Below are 17764 nucleotides of genomic sequence, written 5' to 3'. Positions count from 1 at the left end.
CAGAAACATTTTGCCACCCCCGTAGACAAACCAGCTAACAGGTTCATCCTTTTAATCCACTAATGACAACTTCTTTTTTCTTTTTTACAGGCATGTTTCTTTCCAAGCGGTGCTTTGTGATCTATCTGTTTCGCTCTTCATTCCACAACACGTTACACTGTGATTGCTAAGCCGCAAACCCCGCTTTAGAAGGCGCTGACTGCAGACCCTTTCATCTTACCGCATCCACCAAAGTTTATCAACAGCTCGGCTCCACACGCACAAAGTACGGGGAACGACGCGCGAAGCCTCGAAAACCCGTTCCTCCCGTCCACAGCCTTAGCCTGGCGCATTTCAGGCGGGACCCCTATTCGTAGATGCTATGCAAATAAGCGGGAAGCATAGGCGCGTCATCGTAGGCAAGCTAAATGGAGAGATGCTCACAGAACGCGTGGCGCGGCGCCCATATAGTGCGGAGAAGACTCCGCGACGCGCACACTCCATTCTCATTGACGACGAGATGAGGGCGTGCGCTCTCGTCTCCTTTTACTCAGCCAGAGTGCGCTGCTTTACATAAGCCTGACCGCGCTCCCTATGTCCACATTTCCATACCCACTGCGGGCGCCCCGATCAAGGAGAGGACCGAATAGAGGGCTCTGCCTCCTCCTGCTCGAGCACACCGCCCTTCGTTTGCTGCGGCAAAAGCGAACCGCGGAACGTAGCGTGTTTCTAGAGCGTTTCCTGATTCTAGCCTCCCAAGGAAGATGGCGAGGGCCACGCCATATCTGAAAATAGCACAAGTGAGGATTTTTACGATCCACTGACGTGAATTGCAAGAGTGAAACATGGTAGCAGTTCGCCGGTCATTCGCACGCTACGCACGTTGTATGAAGTGCCATAAATCGCTTTTCTCGCGCGAGAGGTCTGTCCGCCGCTTTTCGACGACAGGTACCCAGTCTGCATGCAAACCACTGCACCCCACCCCCCAATTCCTCCCTCCAAATAGTTTCCAATAACAGAAAGAAAGAGCAAGCCGGGAAAAACCTGCATATTAATCAGCAACACACCTAAGATTCAAAATCGCAGCTGCGTAAAAAGCGTCCTTTTCAATATATCACGCAAAAATAAACCTGCTGAATGTTTCTTGAACCCCAGGCTGTCACAGCTTCAGCATTAAAAAATCCTTCGTAAGCAGTAAATTAGTAGTATAGCTGAACAATGCAAGCAAGCATGGTAAGCAGTGGCTAACGCTACGCTGATATCACCGTTTAGTGCTTGCTACAGCATAGGCCGCGTTGAGGCAAGGAATTCAACTATTTGAATGAAACCGAAATACATGTCTTCTACGTCTTCTCAATATTAAAGAGAACGAAACGTGGAGCTATTCATAATGCAGAAGAAGGGCTTAAAGCATTTTAAACTTCAGCGAGGGGCGTCGTCTTCTTTTACACCCGAGATTGAAGGTCTTGAGGGAAAAATGAAGATGTCTGCGCCTTTATGTATCGTGAGCAGGTTCACATATTGCAACAATAGGCTGAGATTATTTACTGTGCGCCGTCAAGAAAATGCGCGTCTGCCCAAGATTACGGTAGTTCTCGCGGGTCACTTCTGTATTTATTTCAGGGAGCCCAACCTAACACATGTCTACACAAGACCATCGCACGAGAAATCACACAGACGCTCAGCCGCCGCCGCCTATGGTAATAGAATATACCTTTCGGTGAGCCTTTTGTTCCGGGACACCCGGAGCCAGGAAGAAAAACGAAAGATCAGAGCCAGCCAAAGCACGATTGCGTGTTCGGGGCCTTTCCGGACTCCCGGAAAGCAATCGCACGCATCGCTTCCGGATGCGAGCCCGTCCGTCCATCATGGCGTGCGCCATGCTTGCGTCCGCGGAAAGATCGCCTACTCGGCAACGTCGACTTGGCTACGGGGGCATTGAGCCGATCACCCGGCAGTCTCCTTGTGCTGTTTCGGCGATTCTTCGGCAACGCAAGCTGCTGAAAGCATTGTTCGGAGCGGTGCCGTCACGCACAGAGCACGCCGTTCGAGCGCGATTGTATTCAGCCTGTGCTTCGCAAAAATAGTCGTAATACTGCTAAATTCTGCACCATCTCTATGATGCGCGTTGCACAATTCGCTGCATGCAATGGTACGTATGGGATGTGTATTAGCATAATGTGTTGACTCTTGCATTTTTGCTGAGGCCCGAGCATCGACTGCGTCGACTGCGTGAAGCTCGCGCTTCTTGAGCACCACTACGCTGCCTGCACTATTCCTTTTTTTTTTCGCACACTTGCCGTGAAGAAATGATTTAGATTCGCTATAGGAACATGTCGGAACATGTCGGAACACTGTAGAAACATGTCGAAGATTCTTGGACAAACATTTTGCCTATTGCAAAACTGTAAGGTACTGATATAAATATATTGAAGATAATGGTTCATTCGTCCGATATGTAGCGAAACCCTTCTTTCCTAGTGTTTCTGTCGCTCGTATCCAGCAGTTATGACGGTCATATAAAACTAATGGAGAACGCTTTTCACGATAGCAAAAACGTTAATACGAAAAAATTCAAGACTGCCGACGGGAGATTTGCGGACGTATTGATTGTTTTAGTGAAATCTTACATTATGTGAAAAAATTTGCATTAAAACAAAACAAATTTGCATTAAGACAAATTTGCATTAAAAGGTACATGGGGAACCTGACGAGGATATAGACATCGTAAGCTTGCTCGCATTCATGGTATCAGCATTGTATTCAAAGAAATTATTGTCTACATTACTGCAGCATTTAACCTTCAATCGAGAGAACTTAACATTTCAGTGCCAGGGAAGAGGAGGAGAGAGAAGGAATAAACGATATGCTTCCTTCTGTCAGCCATCGAGAAAGATATTTCGGTCATCTTTTTGGATTTTTTGGTTTGGTTGGTTAGGTTTATGGGGTTTATTGTCCCAAAGCGGCTAAGGCTATGAGAGACGCCGTTGTGGAGGGCTCCGGAAATTTCGACCACCTGGGGTTCCTTAACGTACACTGACATCGCACAGCACGCGGTCCTCTAGAATTTCACCTCCATAAAAATTCCACCGCCGCAGCCAGGATCGAACCCTCGTCTTTCAGGTCAGCAGCCGAGCACCATAACCACTGAGTCACCGCGGCGGCCTTTTTGGATTGTGAATGTTTATTGCTTCAAAGTATTTATTCTCCAGAAGCATTTTTTTTTTTCAAAAGCTATGCAGTATAACAACAGCTTAAACTATGCAGTCCCGTCAAACGTCTACAGGCCGCAGCGTTCACCTGTAATGGAATGAATGTCCCTTCAATGCTCCGTGGAGAGGAGCATTCAAAGTATAGGTCAAACAGCAAGCTTTTATTACGCTGAGAAGAAACCGCCTCCCAGATTTCAAGTCTGTTTGGTCTTTAATGGTGCAGCGATGGCTCCATTATGCGGCTGAAGGGAAAAGACTTTGACCTGAAGACTTCTGACCAAGTCTGTACATAATATCCAGAAAAACGTAGCTTCACATGCAGGTACAGAAATATTTATCAGGTCACTATCACCAAGCATATCCGTCTCGCATCAACTGTTGTTTGTGTTTTGATCTCTTTAGTGCATTGTTTACTACAGGCTTTCTTTATTAAAATATTAACTGCAGTATACGGACAGCATGCCAGATGCTCAAAACTTTTTCCTGTCACACGGACATAACTCAGCCATCTGTTTTGAAGCCTTAAGCAAGCCCTTATAAGACTTTCATAGTGTCTTGTGTATTACATCCCCAAAAAGCGCTTTCGCTTTCTAACACTTGACGCACGTTGCATCATTGTGTTTACAACCGAATTGAAGATAGCAGTGCTTTTTTTATCTATTCAGCTGAACGAAAACTGCAAAGTCTTGTTTAGAATTGTCTCGGGTGTCGCAATATTCAATAAAACACGTGAGCGGCATGTATTCACTCTCTTACACTGACGCATATTGAATGACGACAGCGACTCTGTCCTCCGAAATTTATCATGCTTGCGTCCTTCTTCGATAAAAAAAAAAAGAGTCACTGAAACCCGCCCAGTCCTCAATCTTCTCGAGTGAAATATTTGGGTCTCACCTACTCCATTCTAACTATGTGCCGGCAATAAAAGTTTTATCCTCCTCATCCACACACTCGTTGTCTTGCAGTCCCATAGGTTAGCTTTTCTTGATGTCGAAAAATTTGAACAACCTACACGCATACACCTAAAACTACATAGCGTGGGCATGCCAGTCAATACGCGTAATCGCCACACAGAGGAAGATCCCGAGGGGGCAACATCACAATGACAAAAACCCTGCACAATATCCCAGAACTCACCAGCTTTGTTCGAAGGAACTTGCTAACGTGCGCACCCGTCGTTTCTCCACAAAGCAATCGGCTGCTCGCGGTCTTCGACGTGACTAACCGCCGTTTCGAAAGCGCACCGGCCCTAACAGCATTTCTCCCCAGCGTTGCCTGCCCGTACAGTCCTACGTGTTCTCCTCTTCATCTCAGAGTGTAGGCGCCAGAGTGAACGCACGTGGGCGTGCCAATGGTTTGTGTGCTCGCAGTAGTTGCGTTCTTGCGTAGTCGATTAGTCCTGCACTGCTGGAGACCACGCAATAACGAAAGACAGTCTTAGTGCCGCTCCCGCGTTTATCTTCGTCATCTCTTAGCGAGCCGTCAGTGTCCAGCGACGGTCTCTCTCGGTAAGCGTTCATGTTTCCGCTCGATTCTATCGCCCGACGGGGGAGGGTACCGAGAAGGAGGGACAGGTCAACGAGTGAGCGCTCCCTGCTGGCTGCAAAAATAGTCCAGAGGATTTTTTCGCCCACACGTCTCCGAAAAACACCATGCAAAGTGCCGTGGTTCTGAGTACCGGTCTCTCTGCATGGTACTTGTCGTACAGGTATACAACATCGCTTTAGAATAAGGCGCTACTAACTCACTGCCCAACTGAAAATGCAATTCACGCGAACACGCGATGCTCGTAATGAAGAAAATCGTTCATTTTCATTTACTCTGCCTCTATGAAAGGATGCGAGGGGCTTACTCAGCAGCAAACGCTTGCTATTCGTACGAGCCGGAGCAAGCCACTAAACTTTGCCGCGGATAAAAAAAAAAACAGAAGAATCGCTGAAAATTAATTAATTTGAAATGCAAACAAATTTTCATTACGGGCACTTTTATTGCCGTGTCACAATGGATGTGTGGCTCCGTCATGTGGCACTGATGCCAACATATTTAGCAATGGTATGTGCTGTCCAGGGAGTCAGCCGCCTAGCACTGTGTTTCGGTGTGAAAACGAATGTAAATAGAGAATGAGCCTGCTTTGAAGCGTCCGCGAGACCTTAAAAATTCAGAATTCCTTTCTGAGCACATTACCTCCCTAAGAGGACGAATGAACGCCTCGGAATGGTGGTGTCACCGGTCTGCCACCGCCGGCCGCACAAATGTAACAGAAACCCCTCCTCGTATTCCGAACCTTGCAACTCTACAGGGGAAAGCCATCTCCGAGTCCCTATCGACTATGCTGCCTCATGCTATCGTTCGCGGTTTTTGGCATAAATATGTTTGCGTCTCATTCAAATGACACCAGCATCATACATTGCGCAGTTCACAAATATACCTCTGCGCAAGCTTCGGAGCTAAAACATTTAGCAAGTTTCAGATACTCTTATAAGTATGGAGGAAGTGCGATACACGCTTCAGAACAAGCCAGGGTGTAAACCTCCCAGTATCTGAGCACCCTTATGCAACAGTGATCATTTCAGTTTTAAAATGAAACAAATGGATGATTGTTCACTTTAAGAACTGTAATGATGAGAAAGCTGTGTACGCATCAAGTAACAACAATCTGCTTTTTACAAAGCAGCCCCACATCCTATACCCTCGATGTGTTCTTGTTTGTGAATAAATAGTTAAAGATAGCTTTTAGCCACCTTTGTAATGTCTTTTAGCTATGCGAAGAGCAAGAATATATTTGACGGCAGCACGAAAGAAAGGTTTCAGAAAAATTTGTTGAGAACAGTAGTGATCCTGCTATTCCAGCAAGAAAGAAAATATGGCTTTTGAGATAAACTGTCGTCGTTGTATTAAACCACGGACAAGAACAGTTCCTTTCGAAAACCCAGTGAAGCCAAATAGCTGTTTAAAAAGTAAGAGAACAGCTGAAGTAAATAACTTCACGTTTATAATTGGCTTAGTCATTACTTTCTACATGTTCAAGTCAATATTACCGCAGAAAAAATCAAAACAAAAGAACTTATTTATAATAGTTGATTCTAAATGTAGCTCATTAAAACGTAGCGCACAAGAAAGAATTATATTTATTTTTACCCACAGTCTTTCATCAGGACGAGTATTCATGCTTTTCTGCTGGTTTTCGCAACTGCCTGTAAGAATGATTGCTGTGTTTTTGGGGCTGTATATATAAGTATGCTTTGCTCAATATATATCTTGCGGATTTATAAAGTTTCTGTATTTCTTAATGAGTGTCTTACATGGAAATCTAATTTTTTTCTTTCGAGCTTATTGGATTCTTTTCTGCACTGATTCACTTTTTCTTTTCCCTCGTTTATTTTGCTTCAAACATTCACGAGTTTGTCTACATCTCTTTCTACTGTGTATCATCTGCATGATTTAATGTATGTTTTTTGCGCTGTTTTCTATTACAAGAATTTCTCTGTGCGGATGCCGTAGCCATTGCACCAATGAATAACTAAACTGCGCATTGATGATCCAAAGAAGAAATATCTATTTGTGCACTTTTAAATATACTGCCACACTGATGCCACTTCCATATGGAGGACACGACAATACAGCCAATGGCACTATTCAGCAAGCTAGTGACTAAAGAGGGCACTCTTGACGAAGGAGCCGTTCCCAGCATCTTATTCTTAAGTAAAAATACTTAAGAACAAAATATTCCTAATTACCCCGAGATGAAACAACAAAGAAGTGCATGCTGCCGTGAATCTCTTGATCAACCTAGATCGCATGCAATTACTCAACTCGTGTCGAAGTATTGCTTCACGCCAGATTCGTTGGTCTGCTCCTCCATCGACTGCGGCCACTGCGTACGGTCAAGATTTGAACGCCGTCTCGGCAGCTGGACGGTCCCCATATAAGCACTCATTCGGTACAATCTTCGAGCACCTTCTGGAAACGTTAAGGTGCGTACGGCGTAAATTGCTCTCCTTTCCTATACCACAGCTTTCTAAGTCGCATGCCTGTAGAGGGTGGCTGGGCAGATAACTAAAATGCAGTGATCAACACAAGCGGGCACAAGGCTCAGAGAAGCACCAAGCTTTCAACTGTGCATTGTAAATAAAAATAAAGGCTTACACCAAGCGAAATGATCTTTTTCAGCGTCTTTATTCGCCTACTATTCTTTTGAACAAAGCGTTCGCCATAAATGTATCGACGCCCTTTCCTGAGTGGCAGTGCTATGCTGGCTCTTGACAAAAGGTTTCTTGTTCGTTCGTGACTTTTCACGCATCCTATTAATACCTTATAGTACAGGCTCCCTCAAACCCTTAACCCAGAGAGCGAAAGTTAGTCACGGTTTCAAAAAGAAAGCACAAAATGGGCTAAATTGTGCAACGAGTTGTCGTGCATGCCTTAACTCTCTATTAATCTTGGACCAGCCAGGCTTGCCATATGCCTACTATTATTTCTAGCTCATGACAAGTCGAGCTTAAGTGTTTCCTGGCACTCTGTGCCTGGTTTAGGCGAGTACGGCTCGATCAAAGTATACTTTTGGTTCACCCACAGATGGCAGCGTGGGTACTAAATGACCATTTTGGTGTCGCTTTAAAAAAAGAATATGCCTGTCAGGGCTAGAAGGAAAAACAAACTGGTGTAGGCAACTGTGAGGTGCATGCGCTGAAAGTGTGTGACGACAACGCTTGCGTTTACTTACTTTCATGTAGATATAAAATACCTCAATACATAATATGTGCATTGTGGAGAACAGTTTTCAAACGCACCATCTTGTTTGGATTTTCCGAGTGTCTTTAAACAAGCGGTTCCTGAGTAATGTATGCACTGCTTCTCAGTTAACTACATGCTACAAAAATTTACTGCCAACAGATACCGTCACCAGTCTAACCAAACGGAAGGTAGAGTCCAGCACTCGGAGCAACTTCCTGTCCTCCAGAGCACAGGTACCCATATAATGGGAACAAGCACGTGAAAAAAAAAAATTAGCAAGCAATACGTGAGGCTAAACGACGGTTTAAAATCCCCAGGTGCGTATACAGAGCTCTCAGTGTAAAGTTTAAGCAGGAACGCATCTCCAGATTCTTTCCAGCCTCTGAGTTGCTAGCTACGCTCAGAATTGTGCTCCTGGTTAGAAGGGATAAACAGGGACAAAGGCTTTAGGGTGAACTAAATTCTAGGCACCTACCTGTTTCGTGCGTTCCTGCTTCGTACTTTGAATGCGCTTTTAGAGAAGCCATGAGCCACATTGGCGGCTTAATTGGGAGGACATGAGAGCTTTTAGCCGGAGATTTTCGCTCCCGCTGCGTAGGGTGTAACAGGGTTAAGCGGGCTTTAAAACCTTTCCCGTGTCTCGCAGTGCTCGACGTCCAACAGAATGGCGCGTAACAAGCGAAATTCTCCGTCGCTCGACAACTGGCTTAGGTGTGCTTTGAACTCGATGTACTTCCGCAGTTCTACCGAACGGTCGATCGGGCCTCTATAAAAAATGTCAGGTTTGTTTTAGCCACAGGCGGCCGTCACAAAAAATATTGGGACAAAAAACAAAAAACTGTATAAACAACGCCCATTCACTGCATGTGTCGCGCACTCAGCAAATGCACGCTACTTGTGCCGCCATCTGCTGGCTGCTTTCTGAAATTATGTCGCTTGCTACTGAGCTATGCTTTATTGTGGAGCGTTTTGCTTCGGGGAAAGCCCGAGGGTAAACTGCTCGATCGCTTGCTACCGCATCCTGCGGGGCCTGAAATCTCCCAGAGCTCTATCTTGTTGTCTGACTAATGGCACGATGTCAGTCAGATGTAAACCAAAGATTTTTTTAAACATTAACTCAGTGACTGAAAAACACATGTGAATTATTTTTAAACAGAATATCCCCCACACTCAACACAAGATTTCGAACACATACAAAGCGCCTGGACTCCTCTGGAAAAAAAAAATATTTTGGTTGGCTAGACAACCAGTCACTTGCCGCTTGGTGTACCTCTTCATCCAGTTGGAATGTCGTTCCCCCCACTGTCTGCTTCAGATGTCGAAACATATGGTAATCACAGGAAGCGAGGTGTGCTAAGTAGTACGTGGTAGCAACTCCAAATGCAGGTCATCTATAGTCGCGATGGTTGTACGGGCGGTATAAGGCTGGTCATTGATGTACTGCAAAATACACCTGTAGACAGTCCATTCATATACTGCAAAATACACCTCTAGATATTAGTCCCAGTCGCTTTGTTTTCATTGCGAGTCTAACATAGTTTTTCGGCAGCGCTGAATATCAGGCACAATTGAATGTGTTCCCGGTAGGCGTCTAATACCCGAAACTAACGTCTTTTTGATGCCATAAAAGAGTAAGCATAACCTTCTGTGAAGATCGTTGTGTCCGAAATTCATTTCGCTTTTGGGTGTGAAGAATAGCGTTATTGCGTGTCCGCTCGCTTCATTTTGATGACGTGATAATAAACTGATGTTTCACCCCCAGTAACGAGTCTAGTAAGAAAATCATCACCTTCTCGTTAAAGTGTTGCGCAAGGTCTTCACAAACGTCGACATGTCACACCATTTGTGAAATTTCTAATCGATTCGTCGACGCTGTTGTGCCATGCACGCAACCCCATACTTAGCTTTCATTGTGGCATAAATTTAAAGAAGTTTTAAACCGTCGATGCCATCAATTTGATAACAGAGCGTCGTTCCTCTTTGCCTCATATCTCAATCTGAGGGCCCAGCATTACACTGCTACTTTGACGACAATTATCCATCTGCACTCCTCTGCCACATACTGGAGACTCTTTACATTACTAGTAAAAATGTTAGGAATTTACAGGATTATGGCTTGAAATTTTAATTTTTATTACAAATTTATTGTTTTCGTTTGAGTGACATTTATATACGCCCATAATGGCGTTATTCAAAAATTAAACGCTCCATGCCCGCAGGACGCTCAGGTTTTGGATAATTTCCTGCGCTGCGCATGCCAGCAGTAAATTCCGGTGATCTATTTAATTTTTCCTCTTTACTTTATTCACATCATTTTTCTTTTGTTACAGGGCTACTTCTCTGCTTGGAACACCTTTTTTTCTCTTATCTCACTGCGCCATTGTGTTCATATTCTCCTGCGATGAAATAGCGAAATGAAAGTTATCTAAAATGTTCTTTCACTCCCTCATGTTGCACCAGTCAAGTTTGTGATATCTCTTTCATGCTCTCCTTCACCGCTTTTTCATGGGCATGATAGAGCCAACTGTCTCTTCCTTCCTCTCTTTTTTTTTGTATTCATTATTAAGTGAACTGTGAAGCATCCGTCTATCGTAAGCCCTGAAAGCTCCCTCTTTCGTCCATAGGCTAACTCTGACAGAACTAATTTGAGCGTACGATTTCCAGTCTTGCCTAAAAATTCCTGCTTTCCCGACCACTGAAGAACACCGCGTGGAGCAAATGCCAAGGCGAACAACCGAATACTGTTTGATCGCCAGCTTTAAAATGACGTACGTAGAAAATAGTAACACGCCTCTCAAGTGTTATGCGTATTACCGATTTTCTGAATATTATTTAAAGGGAAAGCAGTCAGCACTGCACTTCATACACCATAGAGAGGTGCGTGACTACCGGTAAGATGAGTTTTCGTATTTGGCTTGGCTATTGTTGGGCATGATATGTGGATTCAACCATAACGATACGACTCTTCTCGCGGAAAACCTCCAAGGAATGGTCTGGAAATTTCCACACCAACCTTACACTTCTGTTAATTTTATTGGAGTTAGTCAGTTAGTTAGTTAGTTAGTTAGTTAGTTAGTTAGTTAGTTAGTTAGTTAGTTAGTTAGTTAGTTAGTTATAGTTAGCTAGCTATAGTTAGTTAGCTAGTTATAGTTAGTTAGTTAGTTAGTTAGTTAGTTAGTTAGTTAGTTAGTTAGTTAGTTAGTTAGTTAGTTAGTTAGTTAGTTAGTTAGTTAGTTAGTTAGTTAGTTAGTTAGTTAGTTAGTTAGTTAGTTAGTTAGTTAGTTAGTTAGTTAGTTAGTTAGTTAGTTAGTTAGTTAGTTAGTTAGTTAGTTAGTTAGTTAGTTAGTTAGTTAGTTAGTTAGTTAGTTAGTTAGTTAGTTAGTTAGTTAGTTAGTTTATTGGGGTTGAATGTCCCAACCAGACTCAGGCTATGAGAGACGCCGTAGTGAAGGGCTCCGGAAATTTCGACCACCTGGGGTTCTTTAACTTGCACTGACATCCCAAAGCAATTTATATTGCAATGAAAAGCGCACTATTGAAATAATTTCATGTGTAAGCAGACGATAGCATCGCGGCGCCCAGAAGCGCAGCTGCCTATCAAAACGCAGAATCCACGTTTTTGAACCAACTCTAGCCAAGGCAAATAACGAACCTCGTCTTCCCGGCATTCCCGAAGAGGGTGAAGTGCTTTTTAAGAAACTCCCATAGACGGTGACGCCAGCTTCCCTTCTGGGTAATAATGAGAAACTGTGATGTGTGTGGGCTAATGCCAATACACGCGCTTGTGCTCTCTTGCTAAGTTCAGTATCTATTATCTTCCTATTTCAGCCCAGCTCGTGCGTGCTGATTGCACGTGGCTTCGTGTATAATAACGGTGGTCGCAGTGAGTCACATTTTCAGCTTGCGTTGACTTTCATCAACAAAGGCCTGCCGCTTAACTGGTTCCGAAATACCTAGAAAACGAAAACGATAATGGATTCAAATAAAACTAAGTCTTTTGCAATAAGCTTCGTCTTTTTTTTAGTTTTTAAGGGCGCACAAATGAAGTGAAATGAAGCCAGGTAATTTTATTCGCAGCGAGAGGCGCGCTTAGAAAACGAAAATATACGTGTTGCAGAAAGAAAACTAAAGCTTCACGAAATTATTTCATTTCGAAACAAACATGAACAATATAAAGCGCCAATTTACACAGCGTGGAAAGCATGAGCCCCACAAAACGGGTCGTAAGGAAAACGACTGGACTCGGGAGTCATCGCCTTCATCTGGAGATAGACAGAAAGAAATGAATAAAACAAACCCAGCCAGAGACGGGATTTCATTTGGGAGCTCAAAAGCGCGCGAAAAAGATCTTTCCGCGGTTTGCAGAAATGAAAAGGCGCTGCTACTGCACAAAACGAACACGGGAGAGATCCTGAAATGGGCGGCGAGCGTTTCGCCGCAGAAAGACGAAACCTCGCGAGAAGAGGAAGACAAAAAGATAGCTTGCGGTGGGTGACGCCACTGTTATTGAAAGCAAACGAGCGCGCTCCGGCGGCACGTAGAGAGACAAATGGTGTCCGCTTTTATCCCGCCGTTCCTCCTCTCCCTCTCTCTCTCTCCCCAGGGGGGCTTTGTCTGCACGCACGACGGGCATACATCTCGCCTAGCGCCGAAGACCGCCTCTGTTTGCCCTGCGCGAAAGCTATATGGGTCTCCATCTACCGCAGGCCGCGCCGCATCGCCTCAGGTTAAGGAGTTATGAGCCTCTTTGGTACCGTTCGTTCATACAAGTCCAACGACCCGACCCGCCTACATCGTTTCTGCCGTCGCTGGTTTAAGCGGGCGAGCATTGTTGCTTTGTGCCTTGTTTCTTTCTCTGACGCGAATATTGCCTCGCTGTGCGCTTTCGACGGCACTTGTCTGAATAAGTCGCCTCTGTGTTCTCGTTCAGTTTGTGTTTCTTTGGCGTTGCTCTGAGACGCATTAGGCAAGCGCTATAGATTTTTCTCAGCCGTTAGCATCTGTGTTGAGTATTCATAAACATTTGTCGAGCGGCCATGCATTACAAGGTGTACCACTGAAAAGATTCGGTTTATAGATCTTATTTGTTCTCGTTTCTCAATTAAATTTATACCATAGTCTTATTCCTAGTTGTTTCTCAATTAAATTTCTACCACAGAATATCCGGTTAAATTCTTCCTGAATGCCAAACTAACTAAAACGCATTTCTTTATGCACATTCGACACGCGAGTGCCCGCGTTATATGTCATTCGCAGGAGAAATTCTAGAGGCCCGTGCACTGTGCGATATCAGTGCACGCTAAAGAGCCCCAGGTGGTCGAAATTTCTGGAGCCTTCCACTACGGCGTCTCTCATAGCCTTTGTCGCTTTCGGGCGTTAAACCCCATAAACCAAACCAAACCATCATTCGCAGGCTTCTATCTTCTACGCGTAGTCGAGTTACGTGGATAAAAAAAAAAGAAAGTATTAAGAAGCAGTGCGTGACCGGAAGCGAACAAGAACAACGCATAAAAGGAAGAGGGGACAACAGGCGGCCTTCGTCGCAAGAAAAACTCGTTTAGGGTAAACGACATGGCAGGCTCGGCTGTGAAATGAGATTCTCGCAAGCAACGGGCTTGATCACATGGCCTCCCCAACTCATTCGCCCGCTCTTCCGCTCGTTCCGGGACCGTTTTCGGAACGGGGCTTTCACGCGTCACCCAAACTGATCTCGTGTGATCCTTCTTTGGAACGAGCGGCCGCTCGTCGAGTACCAAAGTAGCAAATCGCGCGATCTAAGACGACAACGAAGAAAGAAAAGAAAAACGAGCGTGCTGCATATAGCCACCACTAAGATGAAAGGAAGAGGGAGGAGGGGGTGAATGGGGCTGTGGGGGACCCGTTAGAGCGCGAAATAATAAGAGCAATCAGGGCGCTCAATTTCCCTCCCGCCTTGATTCTGCTTTCAGTGACAGCGCACGCCAACCAAGTAGTCCAACGCTCGCTCCAAGAAGTCGCATTACTCAACATTCTCTCTCCCTCGCTGTTTTCTCTCTCCTCTCCTCTTTTGGGTTCCTTCACTTTGGGGGCAAGCGAAGCTGCTCCTGTTGCCCTTCGCATTTCCGGGCGCGGTCGATCTGTTTGCCAGGGAGTCCTGCATGTCGGTCTCTCGCTGCATTGCTGACTGCGTCAGCACAAGTGCGTTAGTGCGATTTCCTCATGCTTTTAAAGTATTTCTCCTGGTACCACTTATCAAAAAAAGTTGCGAATATTGCGCTCGTTTACTCCTATTCTTTCATATCCGGATCGTACAACAGATGCTTCGCTGTAATCAACAGTTTCTGTCACTTGTTTCTTGTTCCTTTTCCTTCTTACAGATGTGCGACAGTTGTTGCACCCCGACTGATCAGTTGCAAGTGATGTCCCAGGCTAACTTCAGTTGAAGTCAGGTGGTAAAACTATTTCCTAGGTTTTTTGGGCATCCCGATGGTTTCCACTAGAGATGTCATGACAGCCGCACATCCACAACGTAGTAGATGCTGTAGGTTAGTAGAGCGAGTAGGTTGACATTACGCGACTGACATTTTGGGGTCCATAGATGGCCTAAACACCTTTCACGGTGTCACGATTATCATCAATCTTATTTTTTGAAAAGGTTAGAGTTGTTCAGCGCAGAGGGCCTACTGTAGCAGGGTCACCGCTGCCCGCTCTGCTCTATGCTCACTGTGCTGCATCAGTCTCATCAAGGTACATCTGCGATGAAAAATTGGCAGTGGTTTAGCTCTGGTTAAACCTGGAGGATTGCGAAAGCAAGGAGGAGAGAGTGAGAGGCGATGGACAGCGCGCGGCAGCGGCGGCGGCCCCAGCATGCTAGCTATGCACCGCTACTGAGCATGCGCAACTGACGAGCGCGGAGACGGCACCCCTGAGTCACCCGCGCAGCGACGGCGGCGGCGCGCCAGCTGTGCGCCGTGCGACGTCACTGCTCCTCGCGCATGCGCAGTATGGCCTTTCGTCATCTCCCCGAAATGGCTCGGCGACTCGCGTAGTGTTGCTTTCGCAACAAAAACTGGCTCGAACGCTATTCTACTGGGCTCGATTGGACGGTGAGATTGGAAACCCTGCAAGTTCTTGCATTTCATATATGTAAGCAAGCGCAACCAATGCCACCTCACCAGGCTCCTATCAGTGAGCCAGAAACAGGAAACTGTTGGTGAGGGCTCCACATCGTCGATTATGCAATGCCCCTTCGCAGCGTGCAGTACCACCCTCTGTCCATGGCCTTGAGGACCGCCCTTTCACACCCCTTCTATAGCTCTCGGCGGTGAGCGCTCTCAAGGCGAAACTAGCGCCAGTGTTGCTAAGCTACCCTTTTGCATTTCGTCAAGTCCTCTTAAGAAATGCTCCTGAATTATCAAGAGCGTGCATGCTTATACGCATCTGTGCCACCTCTGTCTCGCGGTTACAGCAGCCTTCCAGATTCTAGTGCGGGGATCCCGTGTGGGTGTTCTGGATTGCCCAGGGGAGGCGGTGGTACCGAGGCGTTTTTAAAGGCCGGTTCGTGAGTTCTCGGCCGGTCACGGTAGATATACTCCGGGGTACCCAGCCCAGCGTCATTTCAACTAAATTCGCCTCGGGCGCTAATGTCGCCCAAGGCTTCAAAGACGGAAGCCCACAACTCTCTCCAGCTTATCCCGTACAACTGGGAACATCGGGCGCCACTGCGAGGAAAGCGACAAAGTTTGGAAAGTTCAGAACTCAAAGGCACTGTTCCCGTTCCTTCAACATCGCCGCAAGCAGAACAAGCTCAATGGCCCACAACTCCACCGGCCTTACAGAGATCTACACGAGAACGAAGGCACGTGCAGGGACTCCAACTTGAAAAGAAAGAGAGAAATGATATGACGAGCTGCACTGACACGCGTCGAATGTTATTGGTGTTTCTGTGTGACGTCACAAGGCAAGCAGCCTATACCTATATAGTTCACATACCCAACAATTCTGAACAAAAGCCATTTTGAACGCGAAAGTGATTATGAACGCAATGTTTTCATATGTTGTAATATATTACTATAACAATCAATATGTGCGTAGATATCCCGTCGACAGGCATGCATTTTTTTTTTTTGCTATTTAACGTTTTTTCTATCGTCAAAAGCGTTCCCCTTTGATGTTCTGTGCCACTCTTAGCTGCTCGATTTGAGCGATGGAAAAACTTTTAAAGAAACATTTTTAATCAGAAGACTAGATCATTATAGTGCATTTATCGCTCAGCAAGACCAGTCCGAAACATAACCTTCAGGCAACAGGTATTCTATCTAAGACTCCATCTTTCAGGCTCCATATCAAAAAGCCGCTTTTGTATTCCCGGCCATATATAGCGTGCGTATCGGCGTGCGGTCGCTTTGTGCAGTCTCCCCCATTGTGCCCGTTCTACGGGGCAAACGGAAGGCACGCAGGTGCTGACGCGGCGGCACACATCACTATCTTCCTTCACATTTTCTTCCCTACACGCAGTCAGCTGTGAGAAAACCTCCACACTCAAAAAATTTCTGGATGGCGAATCCACTTCCTCTGCTCCTCTTTTTCCTTTTCGCGCATCTTCGCTCGCTGATAAAAAAAGAGACAGAGAGAGGGAGACCGGAGTGCTCGTTCCGTGAGGGGCCATTTCCTCTGGCTCTCGATTCCGCTGTCAAAATATTTCCGCGCTGCACCCTTCGATGAAGTGGAACTTCGAAAAAAAAAAAGCTTTATTTTTCTGTTCCTTTGTGTAACATCTCTGTGCCCTTTCGCTTTCTCGAAGCCCGCACTTCGAATCCGTCTTCCTGCACTAAAGGGTGGCCCGAAACTTTTTATACGAGCCCCAAGTATATATATATATATATATATATATATATATATATATATATATATGAATAGGGTCAAGAGAAGAAAGAGAAATAATAAAGGTTTCGATAAACCCCGGTCGACCCGAGCTAGAGAGAGAGTCCTTTTGACTTCCTGTCTTTCTGGAAAGGAATCCCGCGGGCGCTTTCCTAGCTGAGTGCGTGTGGGTGTCAGATCCCCGAATCTGATTTCCTTCCACGCGGTCATTACTCACGAGCGTGTGAGCCGGAGCGTCGCCTACGGATCTCGGCTTACGCTCGGGCACCCGGATTAGCGCCGGCCGCCGGCAGCGCTGATAGCGGTGGATCCAACCAGCGACGAGGAGATGCCTCAATATACGGCGGGATGGCAAGGCCCATCGCTTCGCTTGGATGTATATTCCTTTATTTTCTTTTCCCTCTTTCTATCTTGGAAGGGAAAGTCCTGTTATTCCACGCACGCTAGTGTACGATTCAAGGCTTCCGGGTTCGTCGAGGAGAAAGCACACTTCCGTCGTTTATTGCGGAACGTAAGCACTTGGGGGGAATCCTGTTCGTTTTATTGCCCCCGGGGCAGGAGCAGAGTAGCAAATAAAGCAAGGCAGGCAAGCAGAAGTGGAAAGCCTGGCAAGAGAAACGCGTGCTATGTGAAATGGTACAGCGTTGCGCAGCCCTGTTGTACTCAGCGTGATACGCACTCGCACTTGTTCCTTCGACGTATCCCTGTCCACCTCACCGTAGACCAGACGCGCAGGGGAAAATCTTCGGATTACTTTTTTTATTACTATTTCTATGTCATAAACGCATTGCACAACCACATAGGCCAAGATCAGGACGATCTAAGACAACAGTGGCCTAAGCAGAAGACGTGTGAAAGCGATTGAACGAACGTCTTGTAATACGTCCGTAATCACGGTGTCGTACTTCGCCTGGCGGTGCGTGCTTTTTGATCCGTGCACATAGAGCCCCTGCAATAACTTAAAAATCCTAAACACG

The 17764-nt window shown here is 45.9% G+C and overlaps 1 protein-coding gene across 1 annotated transcript in view; it reads right to left on the bottom strand.

The window, feature by feature from the left end:
• LOC149340669 (uncharacterized) overlaps positions 1-17764 on the bottom strand; it is a 112809-nt gene that overhangs the window by 21707 nt on the left and 73338 nt on the right. The window lies entirely within an intron of this gene.

The sequence above is a fragment of the Amblyomma mixtum genome, chromosome 6, assembly GCF_055824585.1.
Source record: "Amblyomma mixtum isolate Tamu chromosome 6, ASM5582458v1, whole genome shotgun sequence".
Taxonomy (NCBI): Eukaryota; Metazoa; Arthropoda; class Arachnida; order Ixodida; family Ixodidae; genus Amblyomma; species Amblyomma mixtum.
This window is presented reverse-complemented; position numbering and strand designations above follow the sequence as displayed.